This window comes from Pinus tabuliformis, chromosome X, assembly GCF_031772625.1.
Source record: "Pinus tabuliformis cultivar Carrire ecotype Pingquan chromosome X, CPIR1, whole genome shotgun sequence".
Lineage (NCBI taxonomy): Eukaryota > Viridiplantae > Streptophyta > Pinopsida > Pinales > Pinaceae > Pinus > Pinus tabuliformis.
In genome coordinates this window covers 1,393,987,100-1,393,993,313 of record NC_142308.1, presented here as the reverse complement: position 1 = coordinate 1,393,993,313, position 6,214 = coordinate 1,393,987,100, and the positions used below count along the sequence as shown (strand labels likewise).

General features: G+C 41.6%; 1 pseudogene; it reads right to left on the bottom strand.

Moving 5' to 3' along the window:
- Nucleotides 1–1,035: 1,035 nt before the first annotated feature.
- Nucleotides 1,036–1,540, bottom strand: LOC149145242 (elongation factor 1-alpha pseudogene; annotated as a pseudogene).
- Between the last annotated feature and the right edge of the window lie 4,674 nt (nt 1,541–6,214).

Genomic DNA, 6,214 nt, shown 5'->3' with positions numbered 1-6,214 from the left:
GGTATGCTGCTGCACTCTATTCAGCTGAGGTTGTCTCACTCCTACTCTTCTGCCTCTGCTGCTTTTGTTGCCTCTACAGCCTTCGCTGCTTTTTCTGCCTCTGCTGCTTCTACTATCTCACCCTTGGGTTCTTCACCACCATAACCACACCAACAGTTCTCTGTTTCTACTGTTTTATACATTCCCATGCCTTTGTCCATTCGTTTCCGCTTACATTGAATCTTAGGCTTCCTCCTCAGTCGCTGTCGTTTCCTCTGACTCGCTTGATCTTTCAGCTTCCCAATACGACCAAATTTATTTATTCCTATCTTGGTCCTCTCCTTTCCCGATGATCTTTGAACTCTAGGAGGGGCCTCTGTTGTAGTAGCTCTAACTGGTTGCAAAGTCCTAGCACTCTAACATTGTAAGGCTGAACCTTGGCCAAACTCTACAGTGGATCCGAAGAAATTGCTTCCAAATCTTCCGAAAGGCAATCTAATTGTGCCATCGGTGCTGGTTATCTTCGATCGGATCTGTGCATCAACCACTACAGAAGGACGATGATTTTCACGAAACGATCCCGCCATAACAGACAATCTCATCATGGTGGAAGCCTCCATTGCCATTGCGATCTGAAAACCAAAGGATCGAAATCTAAGAAAACTGATATAAAAGTCTAGAAACACCCTTTTGCCCCACTATTTCTGTTTTATTCCAAAAACCCACGTAATCGTGCCCATATTAGCCTCTGCCGCATTCGCAATCGCAGCTGTTGATCATCACGATCCAACGGTCACAGTCCTTTTTTCCCGCACGTTAAACATCATGCATATTCCTCGCCATCTGACCGTCCGTCGCATGATCGGACGACAGTCGCAAGCCCCGATCGCGCAATCTGCATACGCGTTAACCTGCGGGGGCGGCGGTTTTCATCCGCCACGCGTCGTATTGTGACTGGATCGCGCGGCCATATACGGATACCGCCATCCTCCCGTGGGCGGTGCGGGGGATACCGCTAGCCCGCGAAACCACCTTTTAGTACGGCCCTCCCGCTCGTTAACCTGCGTGCATCTTTATCACCCGCGACCGTTGGATTTTCCCGTTGTGCTGTATCTGCCATCCATCCTTCGAAATACCCGCTTCAAAACCTCCGGTGGTAGAATCAATAATCAAAACAGCACAATCGGCCTGTGATGTACCCGTAATCATGTTCTTGATAAAGTCACGATGGCCTGGTGCATCAATGACGGTACAGTAATACTTGGTTGTCTCAAACTTCCAGAGAGCAATGTCAATAGTAATACCATGCTCGCGCTCAGCCTTAAGCTTGTCAAGAACCCAGGCATACTTGAATGACCTTTTGTTCATTTCCGCAGCTTCCTTCTCAAAATGCTCGATCACACGCTTGTCGATACCGCCAAGCTTGTAAATAAGATGACCGGTAGTGGTGGACTTGCCAGAGTCGACATGTCCTATGACCACAATATTGATGTGGGTCTTCTCTTTACCCATGGTTTTCTAAAAACCAAGTATTCCTAAATCAAAAACGTGAATAAGCAGCTTCAGCTTCCCACCAAAAAAGAATCGCAGAGCTCCCCTGCTTCGCTCTCCACCTGCTCCGATGGCTCTGTGTGCTCCTCTTCTTCGGCTCTGTCTGCTCCTCTCATCTCTATCTGCTCCTCGAATATTGCCATATTGACATCAATGACAATCTGTGTCCAACAATCTCCCCCTTTGTTATTGATGGCAATATTCTTTTGCTTTCTCCCCCTTTGACATCAATGGCAAAGGGATGCATATGGACTCCCCCTGTCAAACTGCTCCCCCTGTCCTGCTACATCTTTATGAATGAACTTGAGTGATGATAAAGAAATAACCCCCATCTTTTGACGCAGATGTTCGAATGCTTCTCGAGGAAGAGGTTTTGTGAAAATATAAGCTATCTGCTCCTTAGTACTGATATATTCCAGGACGATGTTTTTTTCACCTACTTGTTCATGGAGGAAATGATACTTGATTGGTATGTGTTTGGTTCTTGAGTGCATCACAGGATTTTTGCTGAGACTGATAGCACTTGTGTTGTCACAATAGATGGAAATTGGTTGATCTGTACATATGTTGTGATTTTTTAGAGCTTCCTTCATCCATAGTATTTGAGAACAACAGTCTGCTGCAGCAATATACTTAGCTTTGGCTGTGGATAATGATATGGATGATTGTTTTTTGCTGTGCCAGGATACTAAATAGTCTCCTAGGAAGAATGCATTTCCACTAGTGCTTTTCCAATCATCTATACTTCCAGCCCAATCAACATCGGTGTATGCAGTTATAGTCAGTGTTGAGTCCTTTGGGTACCAAAGACCGAAATCAGAAGTTCCCTTCAGATATCTGAGAATTCTTTTTACAGCTAATAAATGGGATTGTTTGGGAGCAGATTGAAATCTTCTCACCATTCCTACTGCTTGCATTATGTCTGGTCGTGTAGCTTTTAAGTATAGAAGGGATCCAATCATTGACCTGTAATGAGTTGCATCTACTATAGGGGAGTCATCATCTTTGCTCAGTTTGCAGTTTGTGGTCATAGGTGTGCTCATGGGTGCACAATCCTCCATTCCATATTTTTTGAGCATGTCTTTTAGATATTTGGTTTGAGATATACACAATCCTGCTCTAGTTTGAGATATTTGAAGTCCAAGGAAGTGGGACAACTCTCCTATCATTGACATCTCAAACTCTTTTGACATGTTTTGAGAAAATTCATGGCTCATTTCATCATTATTACTAGCAAAAATCAGATCATCGACATAAACAAGAGCAACTAGTAACTTACCTTGATTTGTCTTTATGTATAGATTGCTTCCAGCCACTCCCTTTTTGAAGCCTTGTTGTTGTAGATAGTGATCCAGTCTTGCATACCAAGCTCTAGGAGCTTGTTTCAACCCATATAAAGCCTTTTTCAACTTACAAATTAAGTCCTTCCCTGCTGTTAGATCAAAACCTTCTGGCTGCTCCATGTAGACTTCCTCCTTGAGTTCCCCATTTAGAAATGCTGATTTCACGTCCATTTGATAGATTTTGAATCCTTTTGAGCACGCAAATGCCAAGAACATCCTGATAGCTTCCATACGGGCCACTGGTGCAAATGTCTCTTCAAAGTCAATTCCTTCAATTTGTGAATAACCTTTGCAGACAAGTCTTGCCTTGTTTCTGATAACCTGTCCTTCCTCATTCATTTTATTTTTGAACACCCATTTGGTTCCTATTATGTTTTTGTCCGTTGGACGAGGTACCAGCTCCCATGTCTTATTCTTCTCAATTTGGGTCATTTATTCTTCCATGGCTTTTACCCAATGAGGATCCTTACTTGCTTCTGCAAATGTTTCTGGTTCTATCATAGATAGGAGGGCAATGACTTTTCTCTTGGGTGTAATTGTTATCCTTCTTCGGGTCTGCACACCTTCATCTTTATCGCCAATGATCTGCTCTTCTGGATGGTGTCTTTGGACATACTTCGTCTTAGAAGGCGTATTAGGTGGTTCTCTTTCCTCTTCTTCTTCCTCCTCTTCTATTTCTTCTTCTTTAGATTCTTCTTCTTCAATGAGAGAGTCATCTTCATGTTCTTCAATTTCCTTTACTGGAAGATCTTCATCAACCTTTACATCAATGCTTTCCACTATTTTCTTCAGTTGATAATTGTAGCACTTGTAAGCCTTGCTCCGTGTAGAGTATCCAAGAAATTTCCTTTCATCAACCCGAGAATCAAACTTTCTTGGTGAACCATCATTTATTTTTATGAAGCACTAGCTTCCAAAGATCTTGAAGTACTTCACCGAAGCAGGTCTTCCTTTCCATAGCTCATAAGGAGTTTTATCACAATTTGGTCTTAATTGAGTTCGATTCAGTGTGTGGACAGATATCCCTACTACTTCTCTCCAGAATCTAGGCTATAAGTCAGCTGCTAATAGCATAGTTCTTGCCATTTCTTGGACTGTTCGGTTTCTTCTTTCAACTACCCCATTTTGTTGAGGTGTTCTGACAGCTGAGAATTCCCTTTTAATTCCATGAATATTACAGAACTCACTAAACTCGTTTGATGTGAATTCTCCTCCTTTTTCTGTTTTGAGGCACTTAATTTTTGAATCTTTTTCATTTTCTACAAGGGCTTTTAGATTCTTGAAACACTCAAAAGTTTCAGATTTATACTTTATGAAATATATCCACATCATTCTAGTATAATCATCAACAAATAACACAAAGTACCTTTCTCCTTGGAGTGTTTGATTTCTAGTTGGCCCACATACATCAGCATGGATGATCTCTAAGGGCTTCGATGTAGAGTGTTCCTTTGTCTTGTGGCTAATTCTGGTCTGCTTTCCATGTTGACATGGACCACATACTACTTGATTTGGTTTGAACAGCCTTGGGATGTCTCGTACAGCTTTGATCTTGCTGATATTGATCAGATTTTCGAAGCTTGTATGTCCAAGTTGCTTGTGCCACAGCCAACTCTCATCTGTCTGACTCAGGTAGCATTTATTTTCTTGAATCTTGTTCAGAATGTAAATGTTTTCTGGTGTCCTCACCCGTTTTGCCACAAGTTTCCCTGAGGCAGAATTCCTTATTTCACAGTCCTTGATCACAGATTTGGCGACACTCAAGAGGTTGTGTTTGAGTCCATCAACCAACAGAGCATCTTGAGCTTTTCCTTTTCCATTGATCAGAGTAACTGTTCCTTTTCCTGCAATTCTGCCAGATCCGCTTCCAAAGGACACATTCCCTTCCTTTTTTCTCAGTGAGACAAACTTCCTTCTGTCTCCTGTTATGTGTCTGGAGCACCCATTATCTATAAACCACTGGTTTCCATTATTTTGAGCATATAGAGCTAGGCCACATTTGTCCATGCTGGAGTTCTTGCTACTCGTCTTTCTTTCTTTAAGTGGGCAGTCTTGTTCATAGTGTCCATTATTGTAGTAGAAAGAGAAAATTAGATCAAATTTGGTCAAGGGATCAAATGAATTAAAGGTTTTGATTTGTCCCTGCCTTTTGGGGGCATATGAGTTGATTATTCTATCCTTTAGCTTTGTCTTTTCACTTCTGCGAGCCATACAATGTCTGGCTTGATGACCGAACTTTTTACAGTGAAAGCAGTGTCCAAGAAAGATGGTTTTGTACTTGTTGAAGCAACCATGGTTTGAGTCGTTTTCTTTCCTAGGAATTACTCCTCCCTCGTTCGTTGGATTTGCGATGGGCCCTTGGTGGAGTACAGGTTTGTATTTGCTGTAGTGTCCATGATTCGACTCCACATTCTTCTTTGGAGTAATTCTCTCTTCATTCTTGGGATCTGGGGTGCAATTTTCATCTTTTGGATTGTAGGAAAGTGCATCGGCATAGCTTTTCACATTATTCTTAGTGCTTGAGGATTCTCCTTTGAAACCTATTCCAGACTTGTCATGTTGAGGTTTTTGACTTTTCAGAATAGTCTCAAGTATTTGAGAGCTTTTACAGCCCCTTTTAATTTGCTCCAACTCCTTTCTCAGAGACACTATTTCGGTCTCGCTTTCTTCACAAGTCTCTTCCTTTTCTTTAAGCTTTGCTTCCAAGAGATCTTCTCTCCTTCTTATTTCCTCGTTTTCCACTTTGAGAGAAATGATTTTATTCTGTAGTTTCTCATTTTCTTCAATGGCACTTATTAACAGTTCATCTACATTTCCTTCCAGCCCTGAGTCATCATGATCTGCAAGTGCCATGAATGATGTTTCTTGGCTTTCATCATGATCGATTTCCTCATCTGATTTCCTTTTGATGACCATAAACTCATCCTCATCAGACTCATCTTGCTTGGAGAAGAAGTTTTTCTTATTGAACCCTTTCTTTTTATGTGCCATTCTTTTATAATTTCCTTCATCATCACTATCATGTTTATGAGGACATTTTGTTGCATAATGACCTATTGTACCACATTTAAAACAGATAAGAGGATACTGCCTTTAAGCTTAGATCCTTTCTTCAGCTTTCGTACAAATTGAGCCAATTCGGATTCCGCATCTGACTCATCACTACAGTCATTCCTTTCTTTCCCCTTCTTTGACCTTGAGACCTTGAATGTTGCATCTTTGGAGCTTGGGCCACCTTTCCTCATTTCATAGAGTATAGGCATATCTGGCAACTCCATGGAATATTACAGTCTCATACATTGGTCTCTCCATACACCATGTGCATCGTACGAATTGAAACT